The 22,239-nt window shown below is 45.3% G+C and overlaps 1 protein-coding gene across 11 annotated transcripts in view; it reads left to right on the top strand.

The window, feature by feature from the left end:
* CADPS2 (calcium dependent secretion activator 2) overlaps positions 1 to 22,239 on the top strand; it is a 616,089-nt gene that overhangs the window by 387,883 nt on the left and 205,967 nt on the right. The window lies entirely within an intron of this gene.

Here is a 22,239-nt window from a genome sequence, read left to right as displayed (position 1 = left end):
AAACTGGGTGAGCAACTGCCAAACTCTGCTATAAAGGTATACAGCATAAGGCCTCATGCACACGACCGTAAAAACTCCCATTATTACGGGTCGTAACTACGACCCGTAATAACGGGCTCATAGACTTCTATTGGCGACGGGTGCCTTCCCGTTTTCTCACGGGAAGGTGCCCGTGCCTTTGAAAAAGATAGAACATGTCCTATTTCAGGCCGTAATAACGGCACGGACAGTCCATAGAAGTCTATGGAGCTCTCGTAATGACGGGTGGCTACATGTGTGCACCCGTCATTACGGCAGCGTTGCTAAGCGACGTCAGTAAATAGTCACTGTCCAGGGTGCTGAAAGAGTTAACTGATCGGCAGTAACTCTTTCAGCACCCTGGACAGTGACTACCGATCAGTATAAACCTGTAAAAAATAAAAATAAAAGACGTTCATACTTACCGACAACTTCCTGCTTCCTCCAGTCCGGTCTCCCGCCCGTTGCCTTGGTGACGCGTCCCTCTCGACATCCGGCCCGACGTCCTGGATGACGTTTCAGGCCATGTGACCGCTGCAGCCAATCACAGGTCAATCACAGGCTGCAGCGGTCACATGGACTGCCGCGTCATCCAGGGATGTCGGGCTGGATGTGAACAGAGGGACGCGTCACCAAGACAACGGCCGGGTAAGTATTAATTTCTTTAACTTTTATTACAGAAAAGGCTGTCACTTCTCTCTATCCTGCACTGATAGAGAGAAGGGGCTGCCGATTAGTGCAGTGCTATTTTGCCGCCAAAAACGTGCTCGTAAATACGGGTGGAATACGTGTGACACCGGACCCATATTTACGGGCACGGGTTCGTAAATACTGGTGCAAAACGGGTGGAATACGTGTGACACCGGACCCGTATTTACGCCAGTATTTACGGGTGGGAAAAAATACGGTCGTGTGCATGAGGCCTAAGCAAGGTCTCTCCCAGGCAAAGATTTCAAAGCAGACTGGGGTTTTAAGATGTGCTGTTCAAGCTCTTTTGAAGAAGCACAAAGAAACAGACAACATTGAGGACCGTAGACGCAGTGGTCAGCCAAGGAAACTTAGTGCAGCAGATCAGACACATCATGCTTACTTCCCTTCGAAATCGGTAGATGTCCAGCAGTGAACTGGCAGAAACCAGTGGGACCCAGGTACACCCATCTAGGAGAAGTCTGGCCTGAAGTGGTCTGTGTGGAAGTATTGTGGACAAAAAGCCACACCATTGACGTGGAAACAAGGCCAAGCGAATCTACTATGTGAGAAAATATAGGAACTGGGATGCAGACCAATTTCATCAGCGGCTCTGGATTGATCACAATTTGAAATATTTGACTGTAACAGATGTCAATTTGTTAACCGAAGGCCTGAGGAGCGGTACAATAATGAGTGTCTGCACGCAACGCTGAAGCATGGTGGAGCTTCCATGCAAGTTTGACTCTTCATTTTAGAAAATGGAGTAGAGTGTTTGTTCAGGATTAATGGTGTCCTCAATGCTGATAAATACAGGCAAATACTTATTCATCATTCAATGCCAACAGGGAGGCGTCTGATTGGCCATATTATATAGCCATACTATTTAAACGTACGGTATATAGCAGTACTCTTTATATGTACTAAAAGCTTAAATGAACTGTTGTAATGACAGGTCTCCTGTCTGCAAGCACATCCTATCAGTCCATACGTAACTGTTTCTACTGATTTCTTTAAGCCTGGATGTACAGCAGTCATTAAGGGTCCCTATTCTACAGTGCCCATTTTTAAGGAGTTGTAGCATAATGACTGCATGGAAGATCATGCAGCTGTGGGTCGGGTTCCTGGCTGTCAGAGACCCACAAGAGAATGAAGAAACGGTACACAGATCCCATATGAGTGCTGTCTATGCAATGGCTTTAGGGCTGATGGAAATAGCGGAGTGCAGTACTCCACTGTCTCAGTCAGTCCTATAGACTTTGAATGGAGCAACAGGGTGCTTACTTGCCCTCAACTCTATTCAAGCTCTTCCTCACTGCGATCGTGCAGTAAGGAGAAACGAGGGGTTTGGTACAACCGGTCTAGTGATCGGCCTGGGGGGTCCCAGTGGTCGAGCAGCCATTTTGCAGCTATGAGCTTTTTAAAAAGTCTGCTGTGTTTCCACAGACAGCAACACACTTGTCCATGAGCGGTTATTGCTGCACTGCCCAGTGAAGTGAATACCAGACATAGTCTATAGACAAGAGTGGCACGGTTTCTGGAAAAGAATAGACAATTTTTTCTTGTTCAACTCCTTTACCCTCTTAACCTGCTAAAGATGCAGCCAATTATGATGTTATGGACCATTCTTCTGTTTTTCCTCTTGTCATTCTGGGTGTCATAACTTGATATTTTTTGTTGTGAGATGAGTAGCATTTTTTGTTATAATGGATTTCATGCTAGCTTGCAAGCGGGCTTAGCTTCATGAGGTTAATTTTACAAGGTTAACGCTCGGCCTTCTGTTGTACTCTCATTGCAGACTGTAATAGATAGGATTTACCATTTTAACTTAATGTTAACTTCATTTAAAAATCTGTCTTGTGTAAAGAGTTATGCGTTTGTGTTTCTGTTGCATTTATGCTTGAGGACGTGACATTATTGTTTATGGAAATTAAATCACGTCCCTTATCAGGCTGTTACTTAGGCATAATGGGCAGCATCATTAAAATGTCAGTTCGCATTTAACTTCTTCCCACACTAAGGTGTAAATGTGTAGTTATATTTGTCGGCTGGTGTGGTATGTGTACCAGGGCTGCTTGTTAGTACCAGCCCTGCAATGTTGGTAGCCTTGTCTTTGATGTAACAGAACACTACACTATCCTAATTTTCAAGTTACGGTTTCACTTCTAAACAAAGAGGAACATAATTTTATTAATTGTGATTAAATCTGTTAATGTACAGTAGGCCCAAATTTATTATATTAGCAGCTAATATAATATGACACTGACATTTTGTAACTGAAACTGTAATGATGGGAGTAAGGAAACAGAGTGAGCCCTAATCTACCCGACACTCAGTCCCTGCCTACTTGCAACGACCCGCCCTAGGCGACGGGGTACAACTGGGCGACGGTCCCTACGCTCAATAAGTGCACGACAGACAAGGGTACACAGAAGCAAGGGAAAAGGGGTAGTTGCCCACGGCAACACACCGTGAGCAACAAGAGTGGTGAACGAGCCGAGTCAAACCAGGAGTGTACGAGGTACCAAACGCAGAGCAGGAGAGTAGTGAACAAGCCGAGTCAAACCAGGAGTGTACGAGGTACCAAACGCAGAGCAGGAGAGTAGTCAGTAAGCCAGGGTCAATATGAAGCAGGGTCAAATGGTTCAAGAAGCTGCAGCAGGGCCTGGAAACAAAACGAGAAGAATCACAAGCAAGGAGGAACAGGAAAGGCAGGTATAAATAGACAGAGGGCAGGAGCTAGCTCCGTCTGGCCAGGCTGTGATAGGCTCTCCCACTCCTAAGGCTGCCATCCTGAGTGGTGGAAGATGGAGTCAGTCTCACAGACATAGAAGCAGGTGCAGACTGATTACCTATGGACGTGGATACAGAAGTTGTGCCTGGCAGATCCTTAACAGTACCCCCCCCCCTTTTATGAGGGGCCACTGGACCCTTTCTAGATGGACCTGGTTTATTGGGGAAACGAAGGTGGAACCTCCTGACCAATACCCCAGCGTGAACATCCCGGGCGGGTACCCAAGTCCTCTCCTCAGGCCCGTATCCTCTCCAATGGACCAGGTACTGGAGGGAGCCTTGGACCATCTTGCTGTCCACAATCTTGGCCACCTCGAATTCTACTCCCTCAGGGGTGAGAATGGGGACAGGAGGTTTCCTCGAGGGAGCCAAGGACGGGGAGCAGCGTTTAAGGAGCGAGGCATGAAACACGTCGTGTACTCGAAAAGATGGAGGCAACGCCAGTCGGAAGGACACAGGATTGAGGACTTCAATGACCGTGTACGGCCCTTTAAACCGGGGAGCAAACTTCTTGGACGGGACTTTAAGGCGCAAGTTCTTTGACGATAGCCACACCAGATCCCCGACCATAAACAAGGGGTTAGCAGAACGTCTTCTATCTGCCTGAGTTTTTTGTATGCTCTGGGACGCCTCTAGGTTCTTCTGAACCTGGGCCCAGACTGTGCACAGTTCCTGATGAACGACCTCTACCTCGGGATTGTTGGAACTACCAGTTGAAACGGATGAGAACCGTGGATTAAACACAAAATTACAGAAAAAGGGGGAGACCCCTGACGAGTTACTGACCCGGTTATTAAGGGAAAATTCGGCGAGGGGAATGAATGAGACCCAATCATATTGACAGTCAGAGATAAAACACCTTAAATATTGTTCTAGAGACTGATTAGTCCTCTCGGTTTGGCCATTAGTTTCAGGATGGAAGGCAGAGGAGAAGGACAGATCAATCTCCAACTTTTTACAGAAGGCTCTCCAAAACAAAGAAACAAATTGTACCCCTCTGTCAGAAACAATATTGACAGGGACCCCATGGAGACGCAGGATGTGTTTGACAAACAAGGTAGCTAACGTCTTAGCATTGGGTAGTTTTTTGAGGGGCACAAAGTGGCACATCTTACTGAAGGGGTCTACTACAACCCACACCACCGACTTGCCTTGAGATGGAGGCAAATCGGTGATAAAATCCATGGAGATATGGGTCCAAGGTCTCTGGGGAATGGGCAAAGAACGTAGTAAGCCCGCTGGTCGGGACCTTGGAGTCTTGGACCTAGCACAAACCTCACAAGCAGCGACGTAGGCCTTAATAGGCAACCCAGGCAATGAGGTGCTTGGTACCCAGGATGCCTGGATGACCAGATAGTGCGGAGTCATGATTTTCCCTAAGTACCCTTAGCCGGAATTGCAGGGGAACAAACAGCTTGTCCTCAGGAAGGTTCCCGTAGGCTGAACCTTGATCAGCAGCAATTTCAGAGACTAAATCAGAATCAATTGAGGAAATGATTATACCTGGAGGCAAAATACAAGCAGGATCTTCCTCCGAAGGAGGGCTGGCCATGAAGCTATGCGACAGTGCATCAGCCTTAATATTTTTAGACCCAGCCCTATAAGGAACCAAAAAATTGAATCTGGTAAAAAATAACGCCCATCGAGCTTGTCTCGGGTTTAGCCTCCGGGCCGATTCTAGGAAAACCAGATTCTTGTGGTCGGTAAGGACCGTTATCTGGTGCCTTGCCCCCTCCAGGAAGTGGCGCCAATCTTCAAATGCCCATTTAATGGCTAAGAGTTTGCGGTTGCCAATATCATAGTTACTCTCCGTGGGCGAAAACTTCCTGGAGAAGTAGGCACAGGGACGGAGATGGGTGAGGGACCTGGTACCCTGGGACAAGACAGCCCCCACTCCCACCTCGGATGCGTCAACCTCCACGATAAATGGCTCCATTTGGTTGGGCTGAACCAACACCGGGGCCGAGATAAAGCACTTCTTAAGGACCTCAAAAGACTGGAGAGCCTCAGGAGGCCAGCGGAGGAGATCAGCACCCTTGCGAGTGAGGTCCGTAAGAGGCTTAGCGATGACCGAGAAGTTAGCAATAAATCTCCTGTAATAATTAGCGAACCCCTAGAAGCACTGTAACGCCTTCAGGGAGGCAGGTTGGACCCATTCCGCCACAGCATGGACCTTGGCGGGGTCCATGCGGAATTCATGAGGAGTGAGGATTTGACCCAAAAATGGTATCTCCTGCACCCCAAACACACATTTTTCGGTCTTCGCAAACAGTTTGTTTTCCCAAAGGACCTGGAGCACCTTCCTGACATGCTCAATGTGGGAGGACCAGCCCTTGGAAAACACAAGTATGTCATCAAGGTACACTACAAGAAATACCCCCAGGTAATCTCTTAAAATCTCATTTATGAAATTCTGGAAGACTGCGGGAGCATTACACAACCCAAAGGGCATGACGAGGTATTCGAAATGACCTTCGGGCGTGTTAAACGCAGTCTTCCACTCATCCCCCTCTTTGATGCGGATAAGGTTATACGCCCCCCGTAGATCAAACTTAGAGAACCATTGGGCCCCCTGAACCTGATTAAAGAGATCAGGAATCAAAGGAAGGGGATACTGGTTCCTTACAGTGACCTTATTCAAGTTACGGTAGTCAATGCTTGGCCTAAGACCACCATCCTTATTCCCTACGAAGAAGAAGCCAGCACCTACCGGAGAAGTAGAGGGGCGAATGTAACCCTTGGCCAGGCATTCCTGGATATACTCTCTCATGGCTTCACGTTCGGGATAAGAGATTAAATATCCTACCCTTAGGGAGCTTAGCTCCTGGTACCAAATCGATAGCGCAATCGTATTCTCTATGAGGAGGTAACACTTCGGAGCCCTCCTTAGAGAAAACATCAGCGAAGTCCTGAACAAACTCAGGTAGCGTGTTCACCTCCTCAGGGGGAGAAATAGAATTAACAGAAAAACATGACGTCAAGCATTCATTACCCCATTTGGTAAGATCCCCAGTATTCCAGTCAAACGTGGGATTATGCAACTGCAACCAGGGAAGGCCTAAAACCAAATCGGACGATAATCCCTGCATCAACAGTACTGAGCACTGCTCCAAATGCATGGAGCCAACAAGGAGTTCAAAAACAGGGGTATGCTGTGTAAAATAACCATTAGCAAGAGGAGTGGAGTTGATACCCACTACCGGGACAGGTTTAGGCAAATCAATCAAAGGCATAGCTAGAGACATAGCAAATTCCACATACATGATATTAGCAGACGACCCTGAATCCACGAAGGCACTGCCGGTAGCAGACCTACCACCAAAAGAGACCTGAAAGGGAAGCAAGATTTTATTAGGTTTCATATTTACGGGAAATACCTGTGCGCCCAAGTGACCTCCCCGATGATCACTTAGGCGCGGAAGTTTTCCGGCTGCTTATTCTTACGCCTAGGACAGGTGTTCACTTGATGCTTGTCATCCCCACAATAGAAGCAGAGACCATTCTTCCTGCGGAACTGTCTACGTTGTTGGGGCGACACGGAGGCCCCGAGTTGCATGGGTACCTCCGAGTCTTCCGTGGAAGAACGAAGCAACGGACCTCGGGAGGCATCATGGGGGAGTCAGAGGAGAAAACACAAAAAAATTCACGTTGTCGTTCCCTGAGACGTCGGTCAAGTCGTACCGCTAAAGCCATAACCTGGTCTAGGGAGTCAGAAGAGGGATAGCTAACTAGCAGGTCTTTCAGGGCGTTCGACAGACCCAACCTAAACTGGCACCTTAAGGCAGGGTCATTCCACCGAGAAGCTACGCACCACTTCCTAAAGTCAGAGCAATACTCCTCAACAGGTCTCTTACTGTGGTGACAGAGCCTCTTTAACTTGACTTTTTCAATGGTTTTTAATGGCTTAAGCGATTTGTTATCAAGCTGCCGCAAATTATCAGGGTCAAGATAAGGATTACTACATCTGATATTTATAGTACTAGTTTTTGTATAGTAGGCAGGGGGACCTTACGTAAGGGGGACATTACGTAAGGTCACCAGCTGACTCTCGGCAAAGGCAGTCCTGTCAGTCTCGTCATAAATGAGTCCGAGAGCAGAAAAGAAAAGATCACCAGAGGAAAGTTCAGGGGCGTCAGGAGCCAAGGAGAAGGCCCATTCTTGGGGCCCTTCCTGGAGCCGGGACATAATTTTACCCACCCGCTGGCTCCCAGAACCTGAGGTGTGGGGCTTTAAACGAAAATAGAGCCTACAACTCTCCCGAAAGGAGAGAAAAGTCTTCCTGTCCCCTGAGAACCGGTCAGGCAACTTGAGGTGGGGTTCAAGAGGTGAGGTGAGGGGCACTACCATGGTAGCATCAGGCTGGTTGACCCTCTGAGCCAGGGCCTGGACCTGTAGGGAGAGACCCTGCATTTGCTGAACCAGGGTCTCAAGGGGGTCCATAGTAGTGTGAGGGACCAGGGTAGAGTTGGTATATGGCTTGTGATTATGTAATTATGGGGGTATGGAAACAGACAAGTGAGCCCTAATCTACCCGCCACTCAGTCCCTGCCTACTTGCAACGACCCGCCCTAGGCGACGGGGTACAACTGGGCGACGGTCCCTACGCTCAATAAGTGCACGACGGACAAACAGACAAGGGTACACAGAAGCAAGGGAAAAGGGGTAGTTGCCCACGGCAACACCGTGAACAACAAGAGTGGTGAATGAGCCGAGTCAAACCAGGAGTGTACGAGGTACCAAACGCAGAGCAGGAGAGTAGTCCGTAAGCCAGGGTCAATATGAAGCCGGGTCAAATGGTTCAAGAAGCTGCAGCAGGGCCAGGAAACAAAATGAGAAGAATCACAAGCAAGGAGGAACAGGAAAGGCAGGTATACATAGACAGAGGGCGGGAGCTAGCTCCGTCTGGCCAGGCTGTGATAGGCTCTCCCACTCCTAAGCCTGTCATCCTGAGTGGTGGAAGATGGAGTCAGTCTCACAGACATAGAAGCAGGTGCAGACTGATTACCTATGGGCGTGGATACAGAAGCTGTGCCTGGCAGATCCTTAACAGAAACACTGAAAATATTTAATGGCTTAACTTTTGAAGTATTTCTCATGGGAGAACAGTGTGCCCCCAATTATTAGCATTTCCCACGGACAACAGGACAATGTAAAAAGCTTTAGACTCGCTCGAAAACAAAAATACTGTTACCGGTAATTTGGTTTATTTTAAACCAAATGTATTACCATTTATCTAATATATTATTCTATGTATTTTTGCTGAATGCCTTTTATTTGTTTGTCTATGTATAGCTGTAATAAAATAGCAGATTTAGCTTGTCTCCCTTGTGTGAATGAAGGGAAGTGGCAAATGCTCTATCTAAAATTAGATATGACATATTGCAAAGATAAATTAGAACAGTCTGTAGGAAGGCAGAGTGACGGCATGACGTACGTACGTACGTACATGCCGCCATTGATCCCCCACCGCAGCCTGCTCCATGTGACGGAGCGTTGTATGGGGGATGTCGGTGGCGCTCTTCAACATTGCCTGACTCTGCCTCTCTGCTGCCGCTGATAAATTTGGTCACTGGTAATATGGACCATATTGCCGACACTACTACTGACACTATCCTGGATACTGCTACTGATGCTGCTGTTGTCATCGGTGTTTGTTTATGAATAATGCCTGATATGGCCGCTGGCCTCTACCGCCGTTGATGTTGCGGTTTATATTGTTGCTGCCCTTTGTATAGCTTCTGATACTGCCTTGCCTCTGATACCCTGAATCCTACCTGATACCATTGGTTATATGGCTGTCTTTATTAATTTCTTACTCTTCTCTTACAATGATGTATGCATCTCTGGGGAGATGCTGCTGTATGAGAACCTGTTGGTATGGAGCCTACCTTAGTCTTTAAAATACTCGTTTGCATTGCTGCTGAAGAGTTGCCTGGGGGGATACAAGCTTGCTCGGTCTATTTACTTGCCACATCATTTGACTTTTTTAGATTTGCTTCGTTTGATATGCTATCGGGCAAGAATTTTTTTCTGACTGCCTTGTGTTACTTTAAAAGGAGCCTTCCATCTGTTGAACCTCATGCAATCTGATATGTTTGCCCGCTGCGCAGTTCTGTGCTACGTTAAGGTAACATGCCAGCTGCATCTACTAACTTTTGCATTCTGATCTGGTTATTTTGGGAGAGAAGCTTTGGAGATATTATAGTTTGGGATAAAAAAGTGTCGGTATGGCTCCTAAACCTGCCAGCAGAAAATCATTGTGAGGCGGATCCCCTAAAGAAAAATTTACTAAGTCAGTCTCTCAGGTTAGAATGAATAAATATTGGAAATCTCCTCCGGGTAAAATTCGACCTGCTCAGAAAAAAATTAATTGTTGAGACCACACGAGAGCCCCCACGATGCAATGTTGTAGGCTCTAGACAAGTGGATTTGGAGGTGGAGGAGGGTGAGCAGGGTGATCAGCCTAATAACATTCTTGGAGAGATCTTGGCACAGGTCAAAAAAATTAACTCTGCCTTGGATGGTTTAACTTTACAAGTTGTAGTGGTTTACAGTGATATCTCTTTAATTAGAGACAACGTAAATAAAATACGTGACCGACTCAAAGAGTTTGAAGGAAAAATTGTATTGCTGGTCGTAGAATTAGGTGCTGCTAAAAAGGAAGTTGATAAAATAATGGAAGAAAACAAAGAGCTTAAAGATAAAATTACTAACCTAGAAGACAAGTCAAGAAGATGCAATATCCGCATGCTGGGTTTTCCGGAAGGCTCCGAGGGAAAAGGTGCTGTTGCCTTTGTATCAAAATGGCTGCTGGAATTGGTCGGTGAAGCGGTGTTATCTCCATTGTTTGGCGTTGAATGTGCTCACCGTATTCCTGGTAGAAGACTTCTGCCAAGTTCTTCTCCAAGAGCTATTCTTGTTTTTTGGGGGCGTGGCTTAGCGGCGTATGTGAGAAGACGCAGGAACCGGAGCTCCCGCTGCCGATATCCTGGAAATCATCCAGAGACTCCACTATACTAACGCGGACATACCTGTGGTGAAAGAGGAGACGGCGGTGATCCTGCAGGCATAATTCTGGATCTGACAGAGGCTGTTATGACCCGGTCCAGGAAATCTAAGGCGGCAGAGGACGGTGAGCTGGGGCTGCAAGATGGCGCCGACATGTGCTCGCATGCAGAGAGCAGGGATGTGAGAGGGGCGGCGGCATCCAGGCTGGAACGCTTTGCCAGGAAGGCCCCTATGAAACCTGAGGCAGATGGAGGGATGTCGGATGGAGGGAAGGAGCAGGCTGGCCGCACAGGCTCGAGATATGAGCCGCTGCGAGCACAGATGGAGTCAGAGGAGGACTAGGAAAATGGAGGAGACGCTTCAAGCAGTTCAGGAGGAGGATTAGATGGCGGCACGCAGAGATTGGACAAGCCTGGCCCCACGCTAGCAGATGTTTTTTCGGCGGTAAGCCTGAGTAATACTACGCTGGCTAAGCTTACCTGCCAGGTGGGGGGAATTAAGGAGGATTTGTCTATCATACGCCATGATTTACAGAAGGTGTCAGAGCGCACTACAGCGGTGGAGGGTTGAGTCAGCGACTTAGAGGATGGAATGGTGCCCATGAGAAGAGATGTAAATGCGGTGGCAGAGGATGTTAAGTATCTCTTATCAAAAGCTGATGATTTGGAGAATCGTTTAAGACGAAATAATGTGAGGATGGTGGGAATACCTGAAAAAGTGGAAGGGTCCAATCCGGATTCCTTTTTTGAAAAATGGCTTTTGGAGGTTTTTGTAAAAGAGTCGCTGACCCCATTATTTGCAGTGGAAAGAGCTCATAGAGTACCCACGCGTCCTGGTCCACCTGGGCGGCCACCGCGACCTGTTTTGGTAAAGCTGCTCCATTATAAAGATAGAGATATAATTCTTCGACAGGCCCGGGAAAGGCAAGATATTCGGGTGAACGGTGTGAAGGTGTCATTTTATCCGGATTTCTCTGCAGAAGTTCAGAAGCGGAGGATGCAATTTCTGGACATAAAAAGGCGGCTGAGGAACCATCGGGTTCAGTATTCCATGCTGTATCCTGCAAAGCTTCGGGTGGCTGCGTTGGGATCCGTGCAATTCTTTGAGAATCCGAAAGATGCACTAAGATGGCTGGACAGTCATGAAGATTGCTTACGGCAGGGTCGAGAGGAAGCGGCGGCGTGATCAACAGGCGGATGGTTGAAGAGGGGACTCTTCTATGAAAGGATGAAGATGAGTTACATGAGGGCATAAGGCCTTGTTTTTATGCATTTATATGTTGGTTTAAGGTTGGGCTGAAGTCCATATGTCATTGATGGTTGGAGGGGTGGAAAGTGCTGTCAGTTCAAGGGCAGAATGGGATATTGGAGTCATAAAAATACTAATTGTTTATTGCGGAGGAGGTAGCGGGAGGTTCTTGGTTCTGAAGGTTAAAACTGTAGGGAAACAGAATGTGTCTCTACGAAGTGAGTGGGAAGCTGTATGGTCAAAGTGGTGACGTTTTCTTCGCCAGCCTGAGCCCTCTTAGGAGGGTATGTTTATGGAAAGTTGGGGGGATTAGGGTGGGGGGAGGGGAAAGGTTTTGGAGGGAAAGGGAGTTTGAAACGCAGTACGCTCTGATGACCACTGGAGGTAATGGGAATAGCCACTGTCAAAAGCAAGAAATGTCCAGATGGGGGGTAGGGTAAATTTGTCGTCCTGGAATGTGAGAGGTATGGGGGAGGTAGCTAAAAGGCGAGCTATATTTGATTACCTGAAAGGGCAGTCCGCTGGAGTGATGGGCTTGCAGGAAACACATCTTACTGCTGATACGGTGCAACAGGTGCATAGGGTGTGGATACGGCACAGCTTCCATTCCTTTCATTCTACATACTCGAGGGGGGTTAGCCTCCTAATTCATAGAGATGTGCCGTTTAGCTGTTTGGATTCCTTTAAGGATAGGGAAGGTAGATATGTCGGGGTGCATTGTAAATTGTTTAACTGGGAATGTATAATTGTGGTGATGTATGTGCCTCCCCCGTACTCTGTGGTCCCAATACGAGAGGTGTTGGAGAAACTGGCTGGATGGCCTATGATACCGACCATATTGATGGGAGACTTTAACATCATAATGGATAAAGGGTGGGATACATTTCCAAATGGGGGGGGGGAGAGATGTTTGTCTGACGAGGTTTGGTAAATACATGATGGAAGTTGGGCTCACGGATATCTGGCGGGCAAAATGGCCTTCTACTACGCAATACTCGTGTGTATCATCTACATATGGATCACTGTCCCGAATAGACCTAATGTTTAATAATGGAATGGGGATGAAATGTGTGGAAGGGGTGGAATATTTACCGCGATCGCTGTCTGATCACTCTCCAATGTTGTTGAAGCTCCGAACAGGTTTACAGACAGGGGGGTTGAGAATGCACTGGAGGCTCAACCCGTTTTGGATACGCTTGGTGGGAGAGGAGACCATAACTATGAGCCTGAGAGAATACTTCGAATTTAATAAGGGTACGGTCCCTACAGATATTCTATGGGATGATATGAAAGCAAATATAAGAGGGGTGTATATAAGGGAGATCACACACATAAAAACTAAGACAAGGCAGGTGGGTCAACATTTGACAGACCGGGTGACAATAACAGAGCTAAGTCACATTACCAATAACACTGCGGAAACCTTAGCCCAATGGAAGGCTGCTCAAAAATTGCTTAAGGAACACCAGCTGGAGCAGGCAGCTAATAAAAGATTGTTTTTGCAACAAAAATATTATGAGGAGGGTGAAATGACGGGCAGATTATTAGCAAATATCGCACCGCCGGAGCGGGAGAGTGCGTTCATCCATCAGCTACAGACAGCAAATGGGACTATGGTGGGGGAAACGGGATATATTAGGTGTGCTGACATCATTTTATAAGGAACTATATCGCACTAAGGTGGACTATCCGGAGGATCTTCTGTCAGAATATTTGGCATGAAATGACATGGGTTACCTTGGGGGAGGAAGAGAGGGAGGGGTTGGAGGAGTCAATTACTTTAGAGGAAATACAGGAAGCGGTTAGTTCTATGGCAAATGAAAAGGCTCCAGGGATAGATGGTATACCCACTGAATTGTATAAAACATATGGAGATACGGTTCTGCCAGAGATGCTGGAGGTGTTCCAGGATAGTTTCGCCAGAGGGCGCTTACCGCAGACAATGTATGAAGCTGCTATAGTTGTAATTCCTAAAGAAGGGAAAGATCGGACGCAACCTGACTCTTACAGACCGATATCTCTGTTAACCGCGGACGTTAAAATTTTAGCCAAAATACTAGCTAATAGGTTGTCGCGAGTAGTGACTAAAATAGTAGGGACGGACCAATCGGGATTTATGCCATCACGTTCTACAGCAGTTAACTTACGTAGACTTTTCTTAAATTTGCAGACAGACGCTCCGGAGGCGCGGTGTAGAGCAGTGTTGTCTTTGGACGCCGCCAAGGCGTTTGATAGTGTGGAATGGGGCTACTTGTGGGCTGTACTGGAGCGGATTGGCTTTGGAAGGAACTTTATAAAATGGGTACAACTATTATATAGGGAGCCGGTAGCTAGGGTCAGAGCAAATGGAAGAATGTCGGACTCTTTTAGGCTGGAGAGGGGGACGCGACAGGGATGCCCGCTTTCTCCGTTGCTGTTTGCATTAGCAATTGAACCCCTAGCAAATATGGTAAGACAACATCCGGGGATAGAAGGGTTTCGTTGTGGGGAGCTGGAGGAGCGTATAGCACTATACGCGGACGATATACTGTTGTTCCTGGGGGAGATAGATCATTCATTGCCAGTGATAATGACGATATTGGAGAGGTTTGGCAGATTCTCAGGGTTAAAAATTAATTTGAGCAAGTCGGTGTTGTTACCACTCCAGCCAGTAGATACGCCATTGATGGTTGGAGGAATTGAAGTTCCGTGTGTACGGAAGTTTAAATATCTGGGAATTACGGTATCAGCAAGGGTGCAGGACTTTGTCGAGTTGAACATGATACCATTAATGAATAAGTTAACAGATAGGACCAAAGTATGGCTTGGGTTACCGCTGTCAGCACTGGGACGAGCAAATCTCATCAAAATGATTCTGATGCCCCAGGTTCTCTATATTCTGCACAATGTCCCAGTGTGGTTGCCTAAATATTGGTTTAGGAGAATACATAATTTGTTTAGGGACTTGGTGTGGAAAAGGGGGATCCCCAGGATTAAAATGGAAAAGCTACAGTTACCAGCTGAACAGGGGGGGTTAGCCATTCCAAATGCGTGGATATATTATTTAGCAGCTCAAATACAACACTTTAAAGGATGGAAGAATAGGGAGGAGTGGAACTCTAGTGGGAAATTGGTGTACTATATGGGCCAGAGAACGGATTTATTAGAGGCCATGGAGTCGCATAAATTACGGAGGGAGGCGAGAGGGAAACCGACTCTACTATTACTACATAAAGTTTGGTGGGAAAGTAAGAAGATATTGGGGATTACAGGATGCTCCAACTATATGCCCTTATGGGGTAATCCATATCTATGGGAATTTAATATTTTGGAAGGATTTCAGGATTGGGAACAAGCAGGGATCAGATATGTGCACCAGTTATACGAGGGAGGTACTTTCAAGCTTTTTGCACAATTACAGGAAGAGTATGGACTCTCACATTGGCGGTTTTACCAATATCTTCAGCTAAGGCATGCGACGCAGGCAGAAGAGAGGCTGGTGGACTTGAGTTGCTCCACTATGGGAGGGATGGAAAGGGTGCTGGGGGCACAGGACACTAAGGGGATTATTTCGGTGCTATATAGTATGCTACTCGCCAAATTCCTGGGAGATCCGCTGGTGGAGATTAGACGTAAATGGGAAGAGGACGTAGGGACTATAGCGGATGAAGAATGGGAGGAAATACTTGGATCGCCCAAATTAATCTCTATTAGTGTAGCGCACAGAAGGTCACAACTCTTTCTGCTGCATAGGGTGTATAGGACACCTAAGGTGTTATGGCAAATGCGAATTAGAACAACAAAAGAGTGTCCCAGATGTATGTTTGATGGGGCGGACATAAAACATATGTTTTGGAGCTGTCCGGTGCTAAATGTATATTGGAAAGCAGTTCAAGGAATGGTATCTAGAGTATATGGTAGAGATTTCCCACTGGAACCTAAGATCTTTTTATTGGGTTGTATGGGGGAGGAAGGAGGGGATGGAGTGGAATTACTGGCTATCAAAAAAGTTATGTATCACGCTAGGAAATTAATTGCAAAATATTGGCTGCAGGCGGATCCCCCGGAGGTGTCTGAGCTGGTTGGATATGTTAACCACACGGTATCACTGTAACACCGAATATATTTGAAAAGAGGGGCAATCCATAAGTATGAGAAGCAATGGAGTAAATGGGTAAACACCTATAGTAATGTGACACATTAGATGAGATTTGAAGGTGGGCTGACGCATTTACATGTTCAAAGTATGTTTGTAATACAGGAAGGATGGAGGAGGTGGAGGGGTTTGGCAAATCAGGGAACAGAGGAGGTACTGCGAGGAGGGGGGGAGTTTGGTTGTTAGGGTTAGGGAGGGGGAGGTATATGAAGGTACAATTAAAAAATGATGAAATGCAAAGTGTAATGTAATTGCAGGAACTTTGTACTAAACACACAATGTTATGCTGTTGCTTTGTTTTTCTCCTGTTGAGTGCTTCCTTTGTACTTTATCAGAAATGCAAAAGATGTATAATACCTGTTGTATTCTCAATAAAAACTTGTCTGATTTTAAAAAAAAAGAGCTATTCTTGTAAAAATCCTATTCTCTTATAATCAGGACACAATTTTTAGAAAAATGCGCATATGCGATAAGATTCAATATAATGGGGGTCAGAATATTTTATATCCAGAATTATCTTGGGAAACTGAACAGAAGAGACGTAATTTCTCTGAGGTTAAGAAGAGGCTAGCTCAGTCTCAAATTCCGTACGCCTTAATGTTTCCAACAAAGCTGAGAGTGACATAACAAGAGCAAGTGCGATATTTTTTTTTTTCTTCTTTCTTTCTTCTGAAGAGGCTATGACTTAGTTAGATGGTCTCGGCCTGTGAAGGAGAATCATAGTGATCTTTTCTATATTTTCTTTTTTCTGAGAAGTCCAAATTAATATGTTAAACGCCTTGGTGAGGGGCTAGAGTTTGGGGGCGGGGCAAGTGGTCTGGTGGTTTGAGAGATGCTAATTTTTTTGGCGGGTCATGGATGGGGTTGGGTAGGGGGGACTGGGGTGGGATCTAGATCTATGCCTTCACTTCATACTCTTCCAGATAATACTCCAGCGCTTTTCTCCGTTTTTTTTGTATCTTCTCTATGATTGATGCATATCCACTAGAAAAGTTGTTTGGAATGTGAGAGGGTTAGTGGAACGTATTAAGAGATGTGCTGTTTTTGATATAATGAAAAGACAACTTCCTGCAATTATTTGTCTTATGGAGACGCATCTTATGGAGTAGAGTGTTGGATGTGCCAGAAGGAAGTGGACGCAGAAAGAATTCCATGCTGTGTTCTCCTCATATGCACAGGGGGTGAGTGTGTATATTCACAGAAGCGTTAATTTTGATATCTCAGACTCCAGGGTTGATGTGGAGGGAATATATGTATTCTTGCATGGTAAACTTGAGGAAGGGATTTGTATTCTAGCATTTGTTTATATCCTACCTCCATTCTCCATTAGCATCCTAAACCACTTACTGAAATTTATCAATCAAAAATAATCGTGCCCTATTTTGATTATAGGTGACTTTTAATTGTACTATGAATGCGCAGTTGGATAGGGTGAGAATGGATGGAAACAAGCGAAACAGGTGTGAATGATAGAGGTTCTTCAGCTCTGTCCAAGTTTTTCTCTGAAACAGGATTTGTGGATATTTGGAGAATGAAGTTTGGGGATAAAAAAATATTTTTCCTTTAGTCGTACATATAAATCGATGTCTAGATCAACCTGGCATTTAATAATAATGGCTTTGTTGATCTTATTCAAAGAATGAAATATGAAGCCAATGGTATTTCAGATCACTCGATTGTTATGGTAGTTTTGAAATCCAGTAGGGGTACATTGGTTAAAAGATCTTTGTTTAGATTAATTTCATACTGGCTTACTATATTAGATATAAATATACTTGATAATACACAATAACAATATTTTGGAAGTCTAATCTGAACTCTACCCATATCTATTTTTGTTTAGGATGCATTTAAAGCTTATTTGAGAGGTATATTGATTAAGGATATTAGTAATCTTAGAAAGTCATTCTGGGAGCAGAAAATCAATTTGCTGAACCAGGTCCTAGATGCGGAAAGAGCGTTCATTCCAGTTGAAACTGAGGCATCCTGGGGAATATTGAATGAGAAACAGAAACCGCAGGAGATCTTAGTCAATAAAACTCAACATAAAATAAAATGTCTATGGAGAGTGGTTAAAATATGGATACATCCGTATGTGATCCTTGTTTGATCCGTATTGCATCAGTTTGTTATCAGTATTAAATCCATATTGCATATGTTTTTCAAAGTGGCTGTTTTATGTAGTTCAATTATCTTCTTAAAAGACAGCCCATCATCAGTAATACTGCTGGAATACTGACGACATGCTGATGCAATTTTATCTGAAATACGTTTGTATTTCAGATTCTTATTATGTCTTATATGATTCTCGTATGTTTACCAGTACGCTTGTGTGAAAGTGGCCTTGTCACGGTCTGTGGGTATGTGGACCCACTAGGCCGCCCCGCCGTAGCGGCGAGGCAGCTGGCCAAACAACAGAGCACCCAAACAATACAAAGTCCAGCACAAGGGTACCTGTATAGTCCAAATAGTGGCAGAGGCTTTAGCACGGATGGAGGTGGGTGCAGCAGGTTGCGCCAGACGTGGCGGATGACAGCAGGTGCAGTAGGATGCGCCAGACATGGCGGACAACAGCAGGAGCAGCAGGACACGACTCCAATCACTAACAGGCTCAGGAACAATAACACAGCACGGGATACAGGTAGCAGGGCATGGGAACAACCGGAACAGGGTAAACACTAAGGGACCATTTGCAAAGACTAACATGGGAATACTAGCAACGCTCAGGCAATGAGAAAAGATGCAGCACCCTTCTTATAGTCCAGGGTCATCATGGGCTGATAAATGATGATTCCAATGTGCGCGCGCTGGCCCTTTAAGGCCGGATGCAAGCGTGTGCGTGCACCCTATGGGACACAGTGGACCGGAGCAGAAGTGCGCGCTGGCATCTCCATGGCTCACAGATCCATGGCTGTGGTCGCCAGGGGGTGAGTAATCCCGACGGTCCGCGGCCATGGAAGCTACAGGTCTTAGAATGTGTCATTCCAAACGGTGAAATTTTGTTGTAGGCATTCAGGGATTTTAAGGCCCTGGTCCTGAAAGGGTTGAACACAACTGTTGATCTCAACCAGATAAATAGGGACAGCAAGGAAAGTGATAAAATATTTATAACATACAGTCCATTAGAAAAGTCTTCAAACCCTTGCCATTTTTTCACAATTTGTTACGTTGAGGTATTGTGCTAAAATAAAAATCGAGTTTTTCCCTATCATTCTGCACTCAACACCCCATAATGACAAAGTAAAAACAGAATTTTAGAAAGTTTTGCGAATTTATTGAAAATGAAAAACTCAAATTTCGCAGGGACATAAGTATTTAAACCCTTTGCTATGACACTTGAAATTTTTAGCTCGAGGGGCTTCCCATTTCTCTAGATCGTCTTTGAAATGTTTTTACGCCTTTATTGGAGTCGACCTGTGGTAAATTAATTTGATTAGGCAGGATTTGGAAAGACACACCCGCTGTCTATATAAGGTCTCACAGATGACAATGCATATCAGAGCAAAAACCAAGCCATGAGGAGGAAATCTGCCTGTAGAGCTCAGACAGGATTGTGTGGTGGCACAGTTCTGGAGAAGCGTACAAAAAAAAATTCTGCTGCACTGAAAGTTCCCAAGAGCACAGTGGCCTCCATAATTCTTAAATGGAAGAAGTTTGGAACAACCAGGAGTCTTACTGGAGCTGGCCGCCCCACCAAACAACGGAAAAGGGCCTTAGTAAGAGAGGTGGCCAAGATCCAAATGGTCACTCTGACTGAGCTTCAAAGATCCAGTGTGCAGATGGGAAAAACTTTCAGAAGGTCAACCATCACTGCAGCTGTCACGACCTGTGGGCCACTGGGCCGTAGCGGGATAGCAGCTGGCCAAACAGTGTACCAAGTCAATGTATATATAGTCCAAGCACAAGGCTACCTGTAATAGTTCAGACAGTAGCAACGGCTAGGCTCATATGGGACCATGGCAGCAGACGCCAGGCATGGTGTAACACAGCAGGCGTGACTGGTGGCACAACACGACTCCAACTTTCTAAGGCACAGGAACAAGGTAGCACAGTATACAGGTAGCAGGTACAGGAACACTGGGAACAGGATAACACTAAGGGACCATTTGCAAGACTAACACGGGTAAGCACAACAACGCTCAGGCAAGGAGTAAAGGGGCAGGGCCCTTCACATAGTCCAGGGGATCATATGAATACGGGACACAGCAGAACAGAGCGGAAGTGAGCGCTGGCGTATCCTAGGGATGCGATGCGGGCCAGCGCGCACAGATCCATGGCTGCGGCCATCAGGGGGTGAGTAATCCCAACGGTCTGCGGCCGTGGACTCTACAGCAGCATTCCACCAATCTGGGCTTTATGGCAGAATGGAAAGAAAGAAGCCTCTCCTCCGTAAAGACACATGAAAGCCCACCTGGAGTTTGCAAAAAAGCAGCTAAAGGACTCTCAGACTGTGAAAAACAAGATTCTGTGGTCTGATGAAACTAAGATTGAACTTTTTGGCCTCAATTCTAAGCGTCATGTCTGGAGGAAACCAGGCACTGCTCATCACCTGCCCAATACCATCCCTACAGTGAAGCATGGTGGTGGCAGCATCATGCTGTGGTGGTGTTTTTCAGCGGCTGGGACAGGGAAACTGGTTAGGGTTGAGGGAGAGATGAATGGAGCAAAGTACAGAGAAATTCTTAATGAAAAGTTGATCCAGAGTGCTCTAGACCTCAGACTGGGCTGAAGGTTTACCTTCCAACAAGACAATGACCCTAAGCACACAGCCAAGACAACACAGGAGTGGATTAGGGACAACTACGTGAATGTCCTTGAGTGGCCCAGTCAGAGCCCTGACTTGAACCCAATCAAACATCTCTGCAGAGACCTAAAAATGGCTGTACACTGACGGCCCCCATCCAACCTGACAGAGCTTGAGCAGATCTGCAGAGAAGAACGGCAGAAATCCCCCAAATCCAGGTGTGCAAACCTTGTGGCTTCATACCAAAGAAGACTGGGGGCTGTTATCACTGCCAAAGGTGCTTCAAGGGTCTGAGTCAAGGGTCTGATTACTTATGTCAATACAATAGTTTAGTTTTTTCCTTTTTCAATATTTTAACAAAGATTACTGGTTCAAGTCTCCAAGGGGGACTAATAAAGAAAAGTAAAAAGTAAAAAACAGGTTTTTTTATATTTAAAAAGAAAAAAAAAGCCTTTTCCCCTATGGTAATGTTAAAAAAATAAAAGTTAACATAACTGGAATCGCCACATCAGTAAAAGTCTGAACTATCACAATATAGCTTTGTTTAACCCGCTTCTGAACTATCACAATGTAGCTTTGTTTAACCCGCTCGAATGCCGTAAATTGTTTTTTATAAAACACACAAATTGCTGTTTTTTGGTCATCTTAGCTCTCCAAAAAAATGAAATAATAAGTAATAAAAATTTTCATATACCCCAAAATGATATCGGTAAAAACGACATCTCGCCTTGCAAAAATGAAGTCCTTACATTGCTAAATTGACAGAAAAATAAAAACCTTATGGCTTTCAGAACATGGCAAACAAATCATTTTTTATTTTTTTAGCAAATAGTGTTTTTAAAAAAGTCGTAAAACATAAAACAAAACATATAAATTTGGTATCGCCATACTCCTATCAACACGTAGAATAAGGTGCACATGTAGTTTTTATCGCCTGATGGACGCTGTAAAAACAAAACCCCCAAAAAATTGCATAATTGCTGGTTTTTCCCACTTCACCCCACAAATAAGTTTTTTTGAGCTTCCCAGTACATTATGCGGTGCAATAAATGGTGCCATGACCAACTACATCTTGTCCCGCAAAAAAACAAGCCCTCATATGGCTATCTCGATAAAAAAAGAAAGAACTAATGGCTTTTCGAAGGCGAGGAGGGAAAAACGAAAATGAAAAAACTGAAATTGGCTGACACTGAATAGGGGTTTATTTTCGCACAATGCCTCAGCATAACAATGTGAAAAAATTAAGGGTCTAAAGACTTTCCAAATGCATTGTATAGGAGTGTTTGAAGATGTGTACTTAAATGAACTATTAACTACTAATATTTGAAAAATCTTACAGTACTAGTTATTGTAATTGGCACAACCTAATTTATTTTAATCGTAACTTGTATGAACAATTAGGTACCTGACTTGACTTATTACACAGTCTATCGTGTTTTGCTGTAATAAATGTTTCCAAATGGGTCAGGTTATTGGTACAGAGGATTTCTTTAACCTAATCTATCTTAAACTATCTGACTTTCACGGGGCCCATTGAAGTAGTGACTTTCGCCGGGCCTACAGATGATGCTGTGGACTCACTGTGTTGTCAATGGAGGCAAAGAGG

The sequence above is a fragment of the Rhinoderma darwinii genome, chromosome 3, assembly GCF_050947455.1.
Source record: "Rhinoderma darwinii isolate aRhiDar2 chromosome 3, aRhiDar2.hap1, whole genome shotgun sequence".
Classification (NCBI taxonomy): domain Eukaryota; kingdom Metazoa; phylum Chordata; class Amphibia; order Anura; family Rhinodermatidae; genus Rhinoderma; species Rhinoderma darwinii.
Note: the sequence above shows the minus strand (reverse complement) of the source record. Positions and strands in the feature narration are given on the sequence as shown.